This window comes from Eretmochelys imbricata, chromosome 11 (genome assembly GCF_965152235.1).
Source record: "Eretmochelys imbricata isolate rEreImb1 chromosome 11, rEreImb1.hap1, whole genome shotgun sequence".
Lineage (NCBI taxonomy): Eukaryota > Metazoa > Chordata > Testudines > Cheloniidae > Eretmochelys > Eretmochelys imbricata.
The window spans coordinates 83296548-83317077 of record NC_135582.1 but is presented as its reverse complement, the minus strand read 5'-3'; the positions used below and the strand labels follow the sequence as shown (position 1 = coordinate 83317077).

General features: G+C 52.3%; 1 pseudogene; it reads left to right on the top strand.

Moving 5' to 3' along the window:
- Positions 1–19907, top strand: part of LOC144271890 (uncharacterized) — a 31567-nt pseudogene extending 11660 nt beyond the window's left edge.
- The last annotated feature ends 623 nt before the right edge of the window (positions 19908–20530 follow it).

The window sequence follows — 20530 nt, the reverse complement described above, 5'->3', positions numbered from 1 at the left end:
GGTGGCCGATTCCACGTAAAGATGATTTTTTTGTTTGTTTGTTTATTGAATGGCATGGAATTGGAGATCTAGGATCACTTCTTTCATATTTTGTATTGCTCAATTCCATGATGGGAGTGAGATTTTTTTTTGGCAATTCTTCGTTCCATTTTTGCCTTATTGCATGTTAACTTTTGGTGGGTCATTAGGAACTCAAACGTCAACGCTGCCAATCTGGTGAAATGGTACAACTCTCTACAAAATGTAAGATGTTTGGGAGATTTGGACAGAACAAGTGCATCTGGGCTGAATTTGAAGGCGAGGAAGTGAGTAATTTGAATTTGTTGCAGTAGGGATTGTAGGCAGCCTGGGCTTGTTCCTCTCAGTAATGAGAACGGTTCTGAAATATAGCTCGTGGTGATCACACGGCAGGAGGGATTAGTGTAGAACAGTTTAATTCAATTAACAAAGTGGTCGCTGAATTTCTTTCTCTTAAGGACCATAAAGATATAATCACAGGCAACCCTACTTCTTAATGCTACCAAAAGTTTCTTTGAGTGCTGCAATATTATATTGTGTTGACGAGATACAGAAGGTTGTAATTAGCTAGCTATGTAAATACATTGAAGCTAATTTCCAGGAATGTCAATATACCTGATCAACTGAACAAAAGCAACAATAATAAGAGATTATATTTAAAAGTTAATCTGCTGCTTTATATACTGGTGACATGGACAGATAAGCTCACAGTTACTGGACTAAAGATAGAATCCAGTTTGTGTAACTCAAATTGAAGTCTGATAGAATCCCTGAAGTCAGGTGTCTACACAGCTAAGTTTGTCGGGTGTGTGTTTCCCACTGTAACTAGATCAGGATAACCACAGTGAAAGAGTACACACAGCTCCGCCCTTTTTCAAAAAAGGGAAGAAGGAGGATCCTGGGAACTACAGGCCAGTCAGCCTCACCTCAGCCCCTGGAAAAATCATGGAGCAGGTCCTCAAGGAATCAATTTTGAAGCACTTAGAGGAGAGGAAAGCGATCAGGAACAGTCAGCATGGATTCACCAAGGGCAAGTCATGCCTGACTAATCTAATTGCCTTCTATGACGAGATAACTGGTTCTGTGGATGAAGGGAAAGCAGTGGACGTGTTGTTCCTTGACTTTAGCAAAGCTTTTGACACTGTCTCCCACAGTATTCTTGCCAGCAAGTTAAAGAAGTATGGGCTGGATGAATGGACTATAAGGTAAATAGAAAGCTGGCTAGATTGTCGGGCTCAACGGGTAGTGATCAATGGCTCCATGTCTAGCTGGCAGCCGGTATCAAGTGGAGTGCCCCAAGGGTCGGTCCTCGGGCTGGTTTTGTTCAATATCTTCATAAATGATCTGGAGGATGGTGTGGATTGCACCCTCAGCAAGTTTGCAGATGACACTAAACTGGGAGGAGGGGCAGATACGCTGGAGGGTAGGGATAGGATTCAGAGGGACCTAGACAAATTGGAGGATTGGGCCAAAAGAAATCTGATGAGGTTCAACAAGGACAAGTGCAGAATCCTGCACTTAGGACGGAAGAATCCAATGCACCGCTACAGACTAGGGACCAAATGGCTCGGCAGCAGTTCTGCAGAAAAGGACCTAGGGGTGACAGTGGATGAGAAGCTGGATATGAGTCAGCAGTGTGCCCTTGTTGCCAAGAAGGCCAATGGCATTTTGGGATGTATAAGTAGGGGCATTGCCAGCAGATTGAGGGACGTGATCGTTCCCCTCTATTCAACACTGGTGAGGCCTCATCTGGAGTACTGTGTCCAGTTTTGGGTCCCACACTACAAGAAGGATGTGGAAAAATTGGAAAGAGTCCAGCAGAGGGCAACAAAAATGATTAGGGGACTGGAACACATGAGTTATGAGGAGAGGCTGAGGGAACTGGGGATGTTTAGTCTACGGAAGAGAAGAATGAGGGGGGATTTGATAGCTGCTTTCAGCTACCTGAAAGGGGGTTCCAAAGAGGATGGCTCTAGACTGTTCTCAGTGGTAGCAGATGACAGAACGAGGAGTAATGGTCTCAAGTTGCAGTGGGGGAGATTTAGGTTGGATGTTAGGAAAAACTTTTTCATTAGGAGGGTGGTGAAACACTGGAATGTGTTACCTAGGGAGGTGGTGGAATCTCCTTCCTTAGAAGTTTTTAAGGTCAGGCTTGACAAAGCCCTGGCTGGGATGATTTAATTGGGGATTGGTCCTGCTTTGAGCAGGGGGTTGGACTAGATGACCTCCTGAGGTCCCTTCCAACCCTGGTATTCTATGATTCTATGAAAATAACCACACGAAAATCTGGTTGGATCACCTGCAGGGAGGTGTCTCTGCCTGGCTGGATTATGCTCCTAGTGCATCATGGGTTCCCTCTTGGAATTCTGGGGCATGGGGTCAAACTAGCAAATGCCCACAATTCTTCGCCCGACATCCCGTAACTCATCTGTTGTTGTTGGGTTTTTTGTTTTTAACTTGTTCTTGTTTTTGCAGATCAGCACAATTTTCAAACTGCTCTCAGGCAGCAGGGAGAAAGCACCACTGAGCTGCGCCGTCCTGCCATTCATTCAAATGAGGTGCTCCTTATGTAATGGCAGCCGGCTGGTGATACAGCCAGAGGAGGAGTGGAGCTCTTTGCCTCCAGTATCATTTCCTGCATGTCCTGTCCTTTGTCCGTGAGCTCCCTTGCGAGCTTGCCGAAAGGAAACCGCCCTCCATGCTTGATGCCTTGGCCCTCTGGTGGGATGCAGTTAAAAGACCAGCGTGCATGTTCTCCCTTCTCTCTCACTTTCACAGGAGATTTGCCAGGTGTTAATGACAGATAAGGACCCTGCTCTTGCAGGTGCGATGGGGAAACAGCATCATCTCAACGTTCGACTCCATGCCAACAAGGATCAAATGTTGCTTTTTTCTTAAATTTGGAATGCCACTCCCATGTGCTCTTCCCAGTCTGAGCTGAGCTTGGAGATGCCATGGTTTCCAGCTTGCTGCCCCTGCCTGCAATGATGCCTGCCGAAATAATTGCTGAGTGGCGGGAAAATGTCTTTCTGTGGAAGAAGAAATAAGGCAGCCCGCCCCAAAAACCTTTGGCAGAGGATTACAGATTACCTCCAGGAAAGTTTCCTCAAGCTCTCTGGAGGATTCACGGGACATCCCCATTGGCATAAACAAACTGTTTTGTGCCTGTGCCAGGGAATGAGAAGTGGACAACCAGTAGAGGTAGAGGGGTTATTTCACTATCACTTGTAACACAAATAAAGAATAGTAAATGAGAAGATGTGTCCCTGCAATAGCAATGCAAACTGCACATTTACCAGAGGTGCCTTCCCCGGCATCAGGCTGGCTCGCCCGTGCTGGAGTGTTGGGGCTGCCTGGACTGCTCCGGGGTTAAAAACAGCTCCGGGCTCACCGTGACTGGATTCCCTGGTCGCCTGCCCCCATTCTCCTCCTCCTCTTCCACACAGTTGACCATGGCCCGTGACTGTGATGTGTCCACGGGGCCCTTGGTGGTGGAGGTGGGGGCAGAGCAGAGCACGCAGCTCCTTGTAAAAGGGGCATGTCCGTGGCGCCAGACCAGAGCAACTGTTTGCCTCCCTTGTCTTCTGGCGTCTGCTGCAGTTCCTCACTTTTACACGGCACTGCTGCGAGTCCCTGGCCACGCCAGGAGCGATCTGCTCATCGCTATCCGCTTTGCTCGGGCTAGATGGGAGCTCTGCCTGCACAGACTCTTCTCCCGACGGAGCTGGGAGACCCACCACCTTCAGCGTACTCCAGCTGGGAGCACAGTCGGAGCGTGGAGCCAGCAGGCTCAGCTGGGCAGTTGCTAGGTGAGCCAAGCAAACAGGAAATGGAATTTCAAAAATACGCAGGCCTTTAACAGGGGAGAGGCATGTTCTTATGTACCTGGCCACCAAGAAGCAGAGTTCAGAAGGGTGACCAGAGTGGTCCTGGTGGGTCAGTGTAGGGCGCCTCCCAGAGGCTGCTAAAATCGAGGTAAGTAACACAGGGTCTACACTGACACGGCATCCGCCTCACAGTGCTAGGGCGCCACGAGGCCACCCTGCCTCTCCTTCCGGTGGAGTTACGCCGGGCCAGCGGGCGACTCGGCATGGCAGCGTAGGCTCTGACGTAATCCGGTTGACTTAAGCCGCCTTGCATCAACCTAACGCTGTAGCGTAGACCCAGCCTTTGCTTTTGGCAGTAAGCTTGTCAGAATGAGGAACCTCACTGAAATGTGTCATAAAAAAATATGTGCCCTAAATACAAAGCTGTGAAATTACAATTTAAAATAAGAAATATAGGTAACTTAGTAGGAGATCTGTATCTGCGCATGCAAGGTATCTATCAGTGTACACCTCAGCGTTTGCGAGCGGGTGGATTATCTACAGAAATACGGATTAATAGATTTCCAATTACTAAACCAGGAGGGGCGGCTCAGGCCCACGCGGGGAAGGGGCCCACAAAGGGTTAACGCGGCCCCCCGCCCGGGGAGCGCAGTGCGCAGGCGCCGCAGGGGCGGGGGGCTGCAGTGGCTGCTGGGAGTTGTAGTTTTCACGCCGCTGTGTTCCGCAGGGGCCCCGGGACCCGCGCGGCCAGCGGCACTACGCGTCCCAGCATGCCCCGCGCCACGCGGCCCGCCGCCCCAGCGCCAGTGGGCGGAGCGCACCAGAAAGCCCCGCCCCGCGCGGGAAGGTGGGGGCCTGGTGCTGGGGGCGGCTCCCGGCGGTCGTCGCGCTGCAGCCCCTCCCCCTCGGAGCTCCTGCCCCCCCCGCCAGCCCCGCTCCTGCCCGGGGGGTCCCTGGGGTCTGGGGGCCGGTCGGTGCCGGCTGCCGCGCCCCTGCCCCTGCCCCTGCCCCGGGGATGCCCCGGCCCCGCCCCCGCCCCCCCCAGTGCGGCGCAAAGGGGCAGTTGTGGGGCAAGTCGGGGTGCGCTGGGGGAGCCGGGGCGACTCAGTGTGGGGGGGCGGAGGAGAAGCGGGGGGGGAGTCTGGGCTGAGGTGGGGGTTGGCTCAGTGGGGGGGGTAGCAGAAGGGGGGGCGGGGCAGTAGCAGGGAGTTTGAGGAGAGCCTGTGTTGGGGGGTGAGGCGGGGGGGGCGGAGGAGAAGCGGGGGGGGGGAGTCTGGGCTGAGGTGGGGGTTGGCTCAGTGGGGGGGGTAGCAGAAGGGGGGGCGGGGCAGTAGCAGGGAGTTTGAGGAGAGCCTGTGTTGGGGGGTGAGTCGTGGGGGGGCGGAGGAGAAGCGGGGGGGGAGTCTGGGCTGAGGTGGGGGTTGGCTCAGTGGGGGGGGTAGCGGGGGGGGGACGGGGCAGTAGCAGGGAGTTTGAGGAGAACCTGTGTTGGGGGTGAGTCGTGGGGGGGCGGAGGAGAAGCGGGGGGGGGAGTCTGGGCTGAGGTGGGGGTTGGCTCAGTGGGGGGGTAGCAGGGGGGGGGACGGGGCAGTAGCAGGGAGTTTGAGGAGAGCCTGTGTTGGGGGTGAGTCGTGGGGGGGCGGAGGAGAAGCGGGGGGGGGGAGTCTGGGCTGAGGTGGGGGTTGGCTCAGTGTGGGGGGGTAGCAGAAGGGGACGGGGCAGTAGCAGGGAGTTTGAGGAGAGCCTGTGTTGGGGGGTGAGTCGTGGGGGGGCGGAGGAGAAGCGGGGGGGGGAGTCTGGGCTGAGGTGGGGGTTGGCTCGTGTGTGTGGGGAGGGGTAGTAGAAGAGAGGGATGTGACAGCCCTGGGGTGACCGGGGGGCGGGGCAGTAGCAGGGAGTTTGAGGAGAGCCTGTGTTGGGGGGTGAGTTGGAGGGGCGGAGGAGAAGCGGGGGGGGAGTCTGGGCTGAGGTGGGGGTTGGCTCAGTGGGAGGGTAGCAGGGGGGGGGGGACGGGGCAGTAGCAGGGAGTTTGAGGAGAGCCTGTGTTGGGGGTGAGTCGTGGGGGGGCGGAGGAGAAGCGGGGGGGGGGAGTCTGGGCTGAGGTGGGGGTTGGCTCAGTGTGGGGGGGTAGCAGAAGGGGACGGGGCAGTAGCAGGGAGTTTGAGGAGAGCCTGTGTTGGGGGGTGAGTCGTGGGGGGGCGGAGGAGAAGCGGGGGGGGGAGTCTGGGCTGAGGTGGGGGTTGGCTCGTGTGTGTGGGGAGGGGTAGTAGAAGAGAGGGATGTGACAGCCCTGGGGTGACCGGGGGGCGGGGCAGTAGCAGGGAGTTTGAGGAGAGCCTGTGTTGGGGGGTGAGTTGGAGGGGCGGAGGAGAAGCGGGGGGGGGAGTCTGGGCTGAGGTGGGGGTTGCCTCGTGTGTGTGTGGGGAGGGGTAGCAGAAGAGAGGGATGTGACAGCCCTGGGGTGACCGGGGGGCAGGGCAGTAGCAGGGAGTTTGAGGAGAGCCTGTGTTGGGGGGTGAGTCGTGGGGGGGCAGAGGAGAAGCGGGGGGGGAGTCTGGGCTGAGGTGGGGGTTGGCTCAGTATGGGGGGGGTAGCAGAGGGGGGAGGACGGGGCAGTAGCAGGGAATTTGAGGAGAGCCTGTGTTGGGGGGTGAGTCGTGGGGGGGCGGAGGAGAAGCGGGGGGGGAGTCTGGGCTGAGGTGGGGGTTGGCTCAGTGTGGGGGGGTAGCAGAAAGAGAGGGGACGGGGCAGTAGCAGGGAGTTTGAGGAGAGCCTGTGTTGGGGGTGAGTTGCGTGGGATGGGGACAGGAGGACCCGGGGGGAGAGCCCAGATGTGAAGATTGGGGTAGGAACTTGAGGCTGGATTGTGGTGGCCTTTGTGGTGAAGTGTGTGTTGTCTCTCAGCGGCCCTTTCTCCCTGCAAAAGATGGGCACCCGCAATATTCCTCCCCACACTCCACCCCAGTGTTTTGGAAACATTATTGTACCAAAGTAGAAAATGAAGATTTCAAAACATGTATTTAGGAAACATAACTTTGGGTGGCGGAGATGGTGGTGGGGAGATGCAGGTGCAGGGTGACCAGATAGCAAGTGTAAACAATCGTGGGGGGGAGAGAAAGGTGCCTATATAAGAAAAAGCCCCCAAGAAAAATTGGCACTGTCCCTATAAAATCGGGACATCTGGTCACCCTGTGCAGGTGCAGCACCACTAACTGCTACATCCGGGCTTAATATAGCTCATAAGTGTGAGAATTAAGCACTTCTGTTCAAGGCCCCCAAGCAGGTCCTGAGTGTTTAAACAAAAAAGACAAAACTAACTAACAACGCCCTTCCAGGCAAACCAAATTCAGTGGTGTTCTGGGTACATGGATGTTAGCCCAGTTTGTTCTCTGGGGGCTGAGTGGAGGTCTCAGTGTGGCTTCAAATATCTTACTTTGTTTGTGAGTAAATGTTTTCATCCCCATCCCGGCAATGTGGCGTCAACGGTGCTGTCAGGCCGGGCCCACACTTGGAAGGGGCCCATCACAGCCACTTGGGGCCCGCAAACATGTTTGACGCTGGGCCCGCAGAAGGTTAATCCGGCCCTGGCTGTACACGAGGTGTGGTTCCCAAGCCGTTACAATCGCAGTGTAAAAGCAAGAAGAGCCCCCCCCGCCCAATGATGAGGAGACTGACACAGCAAAGAGGGCCCCCAGCGTTACGCGGGGGATAGTCGGTCCGCTCTGACTTGGCAGGCATGCCAGCAACAGGACAACATGCCCCAGCCTCTGGATGTCCTGCTGCGGTGCGTGTAGCTAATGCATCGGGGCTGAACGGGGACGCGTGTGCCAGTGACTTCGTACTAACTTTTCTAGGCAAGCCCTTTCATGGCGAGACAAGGTGTGCCCCAGGCCCCAGCGGGCTGCCTGGCCCGGGATGGCCCTGGGGGGCACCTTTCTGCAGGACTCTGTCTCTGCTTAGGCACGCTGGGCCGGGTTTCTCTCGGTTCGGGAAGGGGAGAAGGATTGTGGCTGACGTCCAGCAGCGGAGGGGTTAACACTGTAGCTCCAGACTCGGGGGTTCCTGCTGCTGGGTGGGGGGCTGGACTCCTGGGACACAGACCCCCGGGCTCTGCCCGCCCCAGCCCCACCCAGAGCCTGCAGGTGAGGGGCGGGGGCAGCAGGAGCAATGTGAGGGGGAGGGTCCCAGCCCCGCCGCTCCCCACCCCATTCCCTGCAGCCCCCTGCCCTGGGGCAGTATCTGGCCTGGGGACAAGGGGAGGGGCAGGGAGAGGAAAAGCCAGGTCCTGTTTCTGCCTGGTGCCATGGCTGGTTTTCATCCTATGGCCCATGGCTCCCCGGGGGGCTGCAGACTGTGCCTAGGATTCCCAAAGGAGTCTGCGCCTCCATTCAAAATGTTTTAGGGGTCCACAAATGGAAAAAAGCCACTGGCCTAGTCCCTGTTAAAACCACTGGCCTAGTGCCCGCGGTGCTGGGCGCGTGTCCGGGGGATCCCCCAAAGCAGGTCCTTTGACTCTGCTCTTTCACTGCAGCTGGGGGCCCTGGAGCACAGTGACACTGACAGTGTCAGCTGCCCCATTTCAGTCTCAGGGAACTTTTCAAGTGCTTCTAACATACCCAAATGACTGGACGGAGCTGGAGTCTGCTATGGTCTGACAACTCCTGTGTTCATCTTTCCAGTAGAGAGTCTCTCTCCCTTGTGAATTTGGTTTGCAAGTTTGATGGAAAACCACTTAGCTTGTTTTTGAGAAGGAGCCTGTGAAAAGTGGCTGGGAAAACTCTGTTGTGAGGTAGGTTGGGGGAGAGGGCAGAAAAGAGTCATACATATGTGGGGAGGGAGAATTGTTACACCGAGAGACTTAAAAGCCCCATATGTTGAATTTATCCTAAAAGAATAAATAAGTTGAAAACTAAGAGGTGACGTCATTTTAAGTACAGGTACCTTCACAGATGGGAAATACTGGTTACCAAAGCACTCTTTAGTCTCGCGGTTAAAGGCCACACATGAACCCATAGCAGGAAGCTGAAGCCAACAAATGCGGATTAGCAATTAGGTATACGTTTTCAGTAATGAAGATGATTAATCCCTGGACCAAAGGCAGTGGAGGATTCTCCGTCTCTTGATGTCTTCAGATCAACACTGGATGCCTTGCTGGTCGAACAGGGACCCGCACCAGCCGGGTGAAAATGAGCGAGTGAGTGAGGGTGGGTGACAGCGAGCAACGGAGGGAGGGGGGATGGATTGAGCAGGGTTGGGCCTTGGAGGAGGGCCAGGGCAAGGGTGTTTGGGTTTTTTCAGTCAGAAAGTTGGCAACCCTAAATGGGCTGTGCCTACAGGAAATCAGAGTTGATAAGCTACTGGTCCCTTTTGGGTTCAGACTCTATGAATCTTAGACTTTCATCTCACAAAACTCACATATATGTTTAATATTTAGCATCTGCGTGGTCTCATTGACTTCATTTCATCTCAGTCACTGATAGGGCTTTAAAAAGTCTGCATGGGTTTAGTCCTTGTGTGCGGGGATGGATCTGTGTCATAAATACAGTGATGAAGGCCAGGATTTTTAGAAGCAGGAACCTAACGTAGATGCCTGCAGCTGTGTTCAGGCAGCTGACTAATTGGCCCAATTATCAACAAAGCTGGACACAGAACTGCATCCCAATGTTGCAGGCTCGGCATTTTTGAACCTTACTCCAGCCATTTATTGAGAGAACTGAATATGGTTTGGGGACCGAACTTTAGGCAGTGGATTTTTAATATCATGGCTCAAGCATTTTCCCAGCATGGCAGAGTCTAGAATGTCAACAAGGAAAGAATCGGGGTGTGAAATGCGCTCAACCCCCCCTAGAACATCCTCAAATGCCCTTCTCACCCTGACAGGCTGCAGAATAAAATCCTCGTTTGCTCCAGTTTGTCCCATCCATGGAGAGACAAGGAAGGGAAATGGCTGCAGTGGAGCGGGTGGCTTTCGAGGAGGTGGCTGTGTATTTCACCCAGGGGGAATGGGATCTGCTGGACCCGGGTCAGAGAGCCCTCTACAGAGATGTCATACAGGAGAATTACGAGACTGTGACCTTGCTGGGTAAGAATCCCTCTTCCCTCGGGTATTAGACAGTGGGGGGAAGGGGTCTGTGCAGAATTCTTCACTGGTCCCCCAGATTTCAGGGGGATCTGTCCTAATTGTCCCCAGATAGCGTGAGACTGTTCCCGCTGCATCCCTTCCCACAGGACAGGTGATTCATAGAATCATAGAATCATAGAATATCAGGGTTGGAAGGGACCCCTGAAGGTCATCTAGTCCAACCCCCTGCTCGAAGCAGGACCAATTCCCAGTTAAATCATCCCAGCCAGGGCTTTGTCAAGCCTGACCTTAAAAACTTCCAAGGAAGGAGATTCCACCACCTCCCTAGGCAACGCATTCCAGTGTTTCACCACCCTCTTAGTGAAAAAGTTTTTCCTAATATCCAATCTAAACCTCCCCCACTGCAACTTGAGGCCATTACTCCTCGTTCTGTCATCTGCTACCATTGAGAACAGTCTAGAGCCATCCTCTTTGGAACCCCCTTTCAGGTAGTTGAAAGCAGCTATCAAATCCCCCCTCATTCTTCTCTTCTGCAGGCTAAACAATCCCAGCTCCCTCAGCCTCTCCTCATAAGTCATGTGTTCTAGACCCCTAATCATTTTTGTTGCCCTTCGCTGGACTCTCTCCAATTTATCCACATCCTTCTTGTAGTGTGGGGCCCAAAACTGGACACAGTACTCCAGATGAGGCCTCACCAATGTCGAATAGAGGGGGACGATCACGTCCCTCGATCTGCTCGCTATGCCCCTACTTATACATCCCAAAATGCCATTGGCCTTCTTGGCAACAAGGGCACACTGCTGACTCATATCCAGCTTCTCGTCCACTGTCACCCCTAGGTCCTTTTCCGCAGAACTGCTGCCTAGCCATTCGGTCCCTAGTCTGTAGCGGTGCATTGGATTCTTCCGTCCTAAGTGCAGGACCCTGCACTTATCCTTATTGAACCTCATCAGATTTCTTTTGGCCCAATCCTCCAATTTGTCTAGGTCCTTCTGTATCCTATCCCTCCCCTCCAGCGTATCTACCACTCCTCCCAGTTTAGTATCGTCCGCAAATTTGCTGAGAGTGGAATCCACACCATCCTCCAGATCATTTATGAAGATATTGAACAAAACCGGCCCCAGGACAGACCCCTGGGGCACTCCACTTGACACCGGCTGCCAACTAGACATGGAGCCATTGATCACTACCCGTTGAGCCCGACAATCTAGCCAGCTTTCTACCCACCCTATAGTGCATTCATCCAGCCCATACTTCCTTAACTTGCTGACAAGAATACTGTGGGAGACCGTGTCAAAAGCTTTGCTAAAGTCAAGAAACAATACATCCACTGCTTTCCCTTCATCCACAGAACCAGTAATCTCATGATAAAAGGCGATTAGATTAGTCAGGCATGACCTTCCCTTGGTGAATCCATGCTGACTGTTCCTGATCACTTTCCTCTCATGCAAGTACTTCAAGATTGATTCTTTGATTCAGGGACACGATGGTGCTGCTCTGTCCTGAACCAAGTTTTTCATGTGAGACGAAATCTCTCTATTTCCCCATCCCAGGTCAAGTTCCATTCTCTGGGTTCTCAGAAATGGACTCAGCATCTCGTGTCTCAACTCTGCCTAAGTCCCCAGGGGCCAGATTTTCAAATGTGCTTCACCTCCATCTTGCCTGTATTCTGCTTCAGCTGGACTCAGTCTTCAGAAACCTGGCTCAGTTCCCTGCCCTGTGGCCTTTTGCAAGTCACATAGATTGTATGTGCTTCGGTCCCCAACCTGCCCAGCAGCGGTCATTGCTTTCTTGTTTCACAGGAGTGGAAGGATCATTATGTTTAGTACTGCGAGGAGCCCAGTTACGGGGTAACGGGGGAGAGGGGCCTATAAATACCACTGTAGCCCAATGGGGTCCTGATTTCCACTGGGGATTCCAGGTTCTGCTGTAATTAATAATTTGGCTTCCCGCAGCAGCAGCTGTGGTGTAAGAGTTACAAGAATCCCTTGTCCTGAAGTCTCTTTCTCTGCTTGTGTGTAAGCCATCACCAGCCTCCCTGTTCCCGCTTTAGCTCCTGCAGCTGCCCCAGCCAATGTTCCCTCTAATTTTCCCCATGCAAGTGTGGAGTCAATTTTGTTCTGTGCAATGATATGGAGGTGATGTGTGGCAGGGTGGGGCTGAGGGGTTCGAAGTGTGGGAGGGGGCTCAGGGCTGGGGCAGAGGGTGGTGATATGGGGGGCGAGGTGAGGGCTCTGACTGGGGGTGCGGGCTCTGGGGTGGGGCTGGGGATGATGGATTTGAGGTGCGGGAGGGGGCTCAGGGCTGGGGCAGAGGGTTGGGACGCGGGGTGGTGAGGGCTCTGGCTGGGGGTGTGGGCTCTGGGATGGGGCTGGGGACGGGAGGGAGCTCACGTATGGGGCAGAGGATGGGAGGGTTAGGGCTCTGGGGTGGGGCCGGGGATGAGGGGTTTGGGGTGCAGGCTGCCCCAGGGCTGTTGTGGGGAGAGAGGACTCCCCTCAGCCCTCTCTCACTGCAGCAGCCCAGGGCCAGGGTAGAGCACCTCTTCCCACTGGGGTTGGGGCCATGGGAGAGGCAACTGTCCCCGTCCGCAGCAGCTCCCTGGCTGGGGCTGAGGAGCCTCTCCTGGCTGCAGCAGCTCCAGAGATGGGGCTGGGGGAGAGGCACCTCTCCCCGCCTGTGCTGCATTGATAGCCTGCTGCACAGCTTAGAGGGAATTTAGCCCAGGACCATGGAGAATAGGGAGGGTGTGACCCAGGCATCCCCTGGTGCCAACTGGCAGAGGACACCCATGGGGGCATAACATGTTTCAGGAATCCCCTGGGTCAGAGACCTGCATAATAGTTCACTGAAGGGTGGCATAGGAGGGCTCATCCAAGGGCCAGTAGCCCACTGGTTGTCACCACTGTGAAATGTGTGGGTGGATAATATTTGAGGAATTATGTATCTATTGTGACAGGGTCAGGCCAGATGGCTATAGGAGTGTAATAGAAGGCAGATATATTAGCCCCAGGTTAAGCAGGTCCCTTTCCCCTGGATAAGATAACAGGGAAGGTTCCAGAACAATCAGGAACCTTCTGGAAACAATTAAGACAGACAGGCTGATTAGAACACCTGCAGCCAATCAAGAAGCTGCTAGAATCAATTAAGACAGGCTAATCAGGGCACCTGGGTTTTAAAAAGGAGCTCACTTCAGTTTGTGGTGTGTGTGTGAGGAGCTGGGAGGAAGAGGCGCTAGGAGCTGAGAGTGAGAATGCGGACTGTTGGAGGACTGAGGGGTACAAGCATTATCAGACACCAGGAGGAAGGTCCTGTGGTGAGGATAAAGAAGGTGTTGAGAGGAGGCCATGGGGAAGTAGCCCAGGGAGTTGTAGCTGTCGCACAGCTGTTCCAGGAGGCACTCTAGACAGCTGCGTTCCACAGGGCCCTGGGCTGGAACCCGGAGTAGAGGGTGGGCCCGGGTTCCCCCCAAACCTCCCAACTCTTGGTCAGACACAGGAGGAGTCGACCTGGACTGTGGATTCAGAAAAACGGCCAAGCTGAGGGCTGCTGTGAAGCTCCAAGGTGAGCAAATCCGCCAATAAGCGCAAGACCCACCAAGGTAGAGCAGGAACTTTGTCACACTGTATTGAAAAACTCAGGCAGCAGGTAAGTGTCAGCCATCTCCCTGCCTGGCCGTCGCTGTTCCGAATGCCTCACGCTGTGTGGCTGTTTGCAGATTGAGCCGGGTGTCACCTGGAGAGGGTGAGAAGTCTACAGGAGAGGAAAGCGACAGGAAGACAGAAGCAGCCGTGGCGTGTTCTTTGGATGACTAAAGACAATGGAGCGATCTGGTATGTCTGGGAGTCACCTAGGTGGCAAACTGACAGCCCGCTTCTCTCATGAAAAAGGGTCCCAGCCTCCTGGCTGTAAAATACTGCAAGAACTTAGGGTGGGCCCCACTGTATTAGACAGGAGAGATTCTTGTTTCATTCAGTCCCAGCTCTAGAAGCATCCCGTGAGAGTCCAGCAGCCCAGGGGCGGGGCACTCCAGGGACACACTGGGAGGGCTGGAGGTTGGAACATCCCTGCAGAGTGACAGCAGGCTCTGGGGAGAGCTCGTGGTGACAGTGGCTGGTGGAGGTGGGGAGCTGAGGCCCAGTGGGCACAGACAAAGCTCCCCCATGCCAAGGGCAGGTGTAGCGAGGTGCCTGACGATGCCGGGAACCCCCAGGAAGCATCACACACGAGAGCTCTGACAATAGCAGCAGAGACTTAAGGAAACCCCTGTGGTGCTTCGCTAACAGGTCTCTGTGCTCCTGGGCCTCTGTAGCGTCTTCATGAGTTCCTGGGGATGGGGCATGATGGTCACTGCCGCTGCTTCACGGATTAGCGGGACTCTGTGCCTGCGGCTGAGCCCAGGTGGGACTAGAGCGGCTCCTCTGCCCCTCTGGGCCTGTGGTGCGCAGGGGAGCTGGAGTGGATGAGCTCAGCAACCCTTGCTAACGGAAGAGTTCTGGTTTGTGTCTGAAGTCGGGAGCAGCCCGACATGGCTGGGGATGGGGGCAGGTCTGGTGTTTGGCACCTGTGTCCAGCCCAGGGGGTGGCTGGCTGTGTGTGTGTGTGACATTGTCTGTGAGAAACGCTGGATGTATCTTCACTGCAGATTTAACCGACACCAGGGGGTGAGCACTGGGGTTAGTCTAGCCAGGCTGTGAGCAGCCCCGCTGCAAAGCCCTGCCCGAGTGACTGTCCTCCCTGGTGCTGCACTCACCTTGTGTGTGTCCCTGTAACTTCTGGGGGCCCGTCCCAGGGGTCTTAGCACTGCAGGCAGCTGAGCCGCTCTATGAATTATGGGAGAACTTGTGTGTCATGGTAGGCACAGGGTGAGAATTGGGGGAAGGATTTGAGCGATTATTAGCACTCGAGTAATATAACCTGCATCCTCACTGCAACGTGAACTGGTTACCGGCCTGAGTGAAAGCATCACCTGGGATTAGCCTCTGCCCCCTCCCCCCCATGAGCCAGCCAGCCTGGCTTTGCTTGTGTTTGAGGCATTAGGAGACTATTACTGGGTACTGTGTCCCGGTCTGGTGTCCACACTTGAAGAGGAAAGTTAACACTTTGGATCGGGGCTATACAAGTGCCACAAGAGTGATTCAAGGTCTGGAAAATCTGCCTTAGAGTGAGTGACTAGAGGAGCTTTGTCTAGTTAATTTATCCAGGAGATGGTTAAGCCATGTTTTGAACAGAGGTCCTAGGTACCTAACATGGGGAGTATATTTCTGACAGCTGAGAGCTCCTTAATCTACTAGACAAATTCAGAAGGAGATCCAGTGACTGGAAGCTGAAGTTGGATAAATTGACTAGTCATAAAGTGAAAATGTTTAAGAGTGAGGTGAGTGAACCACTGGATTAACTTACCCAGGGATGTGGTGGCTTCTTCATCATTAGGAGTCTTTTAATGAAACCTGGATATCTCTTTCTAATAAATATAGTCTAGCTCAACCACAAGATATGGGCTTGATGCAAGGAATCTCAAGGGTGAGGTTCTCTTGCCTCTGTAGTATAGAGGACCATAATATTCCCTTCTGACTTTATCATCTGTGAATGTATATTTGCAGTTATGCAGATTAGTCAAAAATCTGGCTAGCCTTGTCTGTTGATTCAAGCCACAATTCAGCAAATGTCCCTATTTATCAAGCACATAAACACATGATTTCCTCCATTAAAGTCAATGGGTCTCAAGCACTAAGTTTCAGTGGTGTGCTCCACGAGGCAGCCTGGGAGATTATCGGGGGGTGTTCGGTGGGATCTGTTTGTACGGAGTATCTCCTGCATCTAAGGAAAGGAAAGAGGGAGAGGACAATGCACTTACTTTCACAGACTCCGAGAACTAGTACATGTGGTCCCATGGCAAGAAAATCTAAGGGAAAAAGGCATTCAGGAGAGCTGGTGGTTTCTCAGAAAGTATTTATGACACGACAGCAATGACAGGAAAAGACAGGAAGAATAGCAAGGGGCCAATATGGCTGCATCAGGAGGTCTTGAATGACATGAACATTGAAAAGGAACCCTACAAAATATGGGAACATGGACAGATTGCGAAGGGTGAGGATGAAAGAACAGCAGAAGCATGTGGGGAGAAAACCAAAAAGTCTGAGGCGCAAAATGAGTTACAAATAGCAAAGGACATAAAAGGCAATGAGAAGAGATTCTGTAAATAGATAAGGAGCAAGAGAAAGACAGAGGACAATGTAGGCCCACTACTTGGAGGGGTAGGAGAGCTAACATATGACAACATCAAGAAGGTTGGGGTGTAAAGGCCTTTTTTCTCTCAGTCTTTATTTAAAAAGTTAATGTTATACAGATGCTTAACACAACTAATGTCAAAAACAAGGGGGAAGGAACAAAACAGACTAGAGAAAGAACAGATTGAATACATCAAACTTATTTAAATATTCTTTAAGTCATCAGGGACTGATAAAATTCACCCTAGGGTACTGAAGGAACTAGGGTACTTGAGGTCCCAGAGACTGGAGAAGGGCAAACCTAGTACTTATTGTTAAAAGGGGGAGCAAAGATGACTTGGGAATTATAAGCCAATCATTTGATACCGACGTAGACACTGAAGCAAATTATTAAATAATCAATTTGTAAGCACCTAGAGGATAAGTAATAGCCAACATGGATTTGTCAAAAATAAATAAAGTCAAGTCCAAACTGCTATACTGAGAAAGGACAAATTAAATACGCAAATCCACAATGGGGAATGACTGGCTAACCAGTAGTACTATGGGAAAGGATCTGGGGGTTATAGTGGATCACAAAATGAATGTGAGCCAACGATGTGATGTAGTTGCAAAACTGGCTAATACCGTTCGAGGGTGTATTAACAGGAGAGTTGTGTGTAAGACACAGGAACTAATTGGTCATTTCTACTTGGCACTGCTGAGACCTCAGTTGGGAAATTGTGGCTGTTTCTGGGTGCCATGCTTTAGGAAAGATGTGCACAATTGAAGAGTGTCCAGAGGAGAGCAATGAAAATGATGAAAGTTATAGAAACACGATCCTATGAGAAAGGGCAAAAAGAAGTGCCCACGTTTAATCTTGAGAAAAGAAGACTGCGTGGGAGACCTGATACCAGTCTTTACAGATGTTAAAGTATTATAAAGAGGATGGTGATCAATTGTTCTTTACATCCACAGAAGGTAGGACATGAAGTGATGGGCTTAACCTGCAGCAAGGGAGATGTAGGTTAAGAAAAACTTTCTACCTGTAAGGACAGTTCAGTAGTGGAATAGGTCACCAAGGTATGGTGTGAAATCCCATTCACTAGAAGTTTTTAAGGACGGGATAGACAATCACCAGTTAGGGTCGCTAGGGTATTTGGTTCCGACTCAGTGCTGGTGTCTGGGACAGGTGACCTCTTTCCAGCAATCCGTTTCTATGATTCCGAGATACGAGCTGTCATAGGAGGAGAAAGTCGACTCCACCTGCAGAGCTGTCCTGAGGTGTATGAAGCAGGCAGAGGGCGTGAGGAGAGCCAGCACCAGACCTGAGGTGTGGGCACCAGACACTGGTGGGGGGCCAGCGTGCCTCATGCATGGTGGGGAAGGGCTGAATGGCCTCATATGGGGGCCCTACTGCCTAGTCTATCATGACTCGGGAGAGGAGGCTCTTTGCTCTCTGCATTGGACAGGGGCAGGTGTCAGGATCTTTATTTCCCAGCCCAGGGTGCTATTTCCTATTTGAACTGGGGAAGCACCTAGGTTGCTGACTCAGGGATCACGGCCCTGTTAAGCCAGGTGTTGCATGGACAAGTACTAGGAGATTCCCCACGCCAAACTGTTCACAGTCTGGGTAACCGCTTCCTGTCCTGGCTTTGTTTGGGAAGGGATATGGGTATGTGAAAGGGGGAGGTGGGACTGGCAGTGATTACAACTCCAGATACCTCCAGCGTGTCACAGCTCTGCTCAGCTCCCCAGGGGAATAAGTTGGGGCCATTCCCTAGGCCAGGTGGATAAACCCTTGCTCCAGACCAGTGCGTCATGGGATTTTGTATGATTTATAGCCTAGTCGCCATAGCATTGTGGGTGGGGAGAGCAAGGAGTCTCTTTGCATAGCCTACTCAGACACTAGGTCTGCAAGGAGTAAGAGCCCTGACCTTAATGAACAGGATCAACACTTGTTTCCTTGTCCCCCAAGCAGGACTCCCAATTTCCAAACCTGATGTGATCTCCAGGCTGGAACGAGGGGAGGAGCTGGGGTCCCTGATCTCCAGGGCTACGAAGAAAGGAAGAACCCAAGAGATGCCCTCATGAGTAAGGGATCAGCTAAAGTGATTCCAAAACCAGTTGTTCTATCCTCCTGGCAGATGTCATTTATTCATTTTACACCCAGTCTGTCTGACTCTTCAGCCCCTGCCTACATCTGTATTCAGAGGATGTGAAGGAAGGATGGGTCCAGTCCTCTCTCCTCTGGGATGGGGCCTGTGGGGGAGGATAGGATTCAGCTCCTGATACTTCAATCTTCTCAGCAGTTATTTGGGTTTGTTCCCCTCTTTCCTGTTCCCTTTCTGAGGTTCCCCGTCCCCCAGCACAGGGACTGACTCCTGTCCGGATCCTCTCTCTGTCCCAGCAAGTGATGGAATGGTGAGTGGAAACGAGGAGGAGAATCTTCAGCAGGAAGATCCTGAGCAAGTGGAACCACAGGGGATGGTATTGGGAAGAGGTGAAGGGGACGTTTCCCAGAGTCCTGAGGAGGGAGAAGCCCATGAGAGCCAGAGCAGGCCAAAGAGGCAGCATGGAAACCACTCAGAGGAGAGACAGGGTAAATCCACCCACAGGAGTAGAGGAGCCAATAAAATAAAATAAACTATTGAACAGAGAATCCCCACTGGAAAGGGACCCTACTTGTGCGGTGACTGTGGGAAAGGCTTCAGTCAGACTTCAACTCTTATTCACCATCAGAGAAACAACATGAGAGAGAAACCCTACAAATGCAACAAGTGTGGGAAAAGCTTCAGTGTGAGCCCAAAGTTTCTATTACATCAAAGAACCCACACAGGAGAGAGAGACCCCATGAGTGCCCCATGTGTGGGAAATGTTTCAGTGTGAGCTCCAACTTATTCAACAGCAGAGCATTCACACGGGAGAGAAACCCTATAAGTGCCCCAAGTGTGGGAAAAGCTTCAGTCAGAGATCAACCCTTCTGTCACATCAGAGAATGGACACACGAGAGAAACCCTATATCTGCCCTGAGTGCGGGAAAAGCTTCGATCACACTGCATATCTCACTAGTCACCAGAGAATGCACACGGGGGAGAAACCCTACAAATGCAGTGAGTGTGGGAAAAGCTTTAATCAGAGTTCAAACCTTTATATGCATCAGAGAATTCACACGGGAGAGAGACTCTATAACTGCCCTGAGTCCAGGGAAAGTTTCAGACTGAAGTCAACCCTTGTTACTCACAAGAGAATCCAGATGGCTGGGAAATGGTTTAAATGCCCTGAATGTGGGAAAAGCTTCCATTTCATCACATCCCTTAAGAAACATCAGAGGATGCACAGTGGAGAGCAACCTTGTAAGTGTCTTGACTGTGGGAAAAGTTTCTGTAGCAGCTCAGCCCTTTGCAATCACCAGAGAACCCACCTTGAGAAGAGATCCTACAAATGCAATGAGTGCAGGAAAAGTTTCAATCAAAGCTCCAACCTTATTCACCATCAAAGAATCCACACAGAAGAGAGACCCTATAATGGCCCCGACTGCGGGAAAAGCTTCAGTCGGAAATCAACCCTTATTAAGCACCAGCGAACTCACACAAAAAGAGATGCTATAAGTGAGCTGAATGTGGGAGAGGCTTCAGTGCAAGCTCAATCCTCATTACACATCGCAGACTCCACACAGGAATGTCCTGGCTAGGAATGGGCCAAGGGAATAACACCTTTGTTGAGTCCCACAAATCTCAGAGGGCCAGGCCAGGCTGGAGTAGCCATGTAACAGGGACCTGCAAGTATTATTAAAGCTGAGCATGAAATCATTCTACTGGAACAGAGCTGTGTAGACTAAGAGGCTATGATAAGATTCCCACCTTATGATGAGATTCATTTTTTACATACCAACACCCCACACCACTCAGCAGACATACAACCCCACACACACTTCCCCGTGCACCCGCTATGCCAGGGGTGGCCAACCTGAACCTGAGAAGGAGCCAGAACTTACCAATGTACATTGCCAAAAAGCCACAGTAATATGTGATGATTATATATATATATGTAACCCTTCTGCCCATCAGAGTTGGCAGCAACAAGGGCCGGGTTCAATATCTAGGGGATTCATTCCAATAACACAATGCAAACCAGCTCAAGCCCCCACCCAGTGACCTGGGACAAATATATACCACCCCCGCTGGGCGCCTCCAAGAGGCAGTACTTCCCCTCTCGCAAGCACAGAGTCTGAGTGTAGCAAAAAGCCTTTTAATAACAGAGAGAAACAATGTGGCATTATGTTGGGGAAACACCGCCAACAGGATTCATAACACAACCCATGAGCAAAAAACCCACCCCAAGCAAATTGGGGCATGCCCCTTTCCCTTTGGTTCTTAAGTCCAGCAACCCAA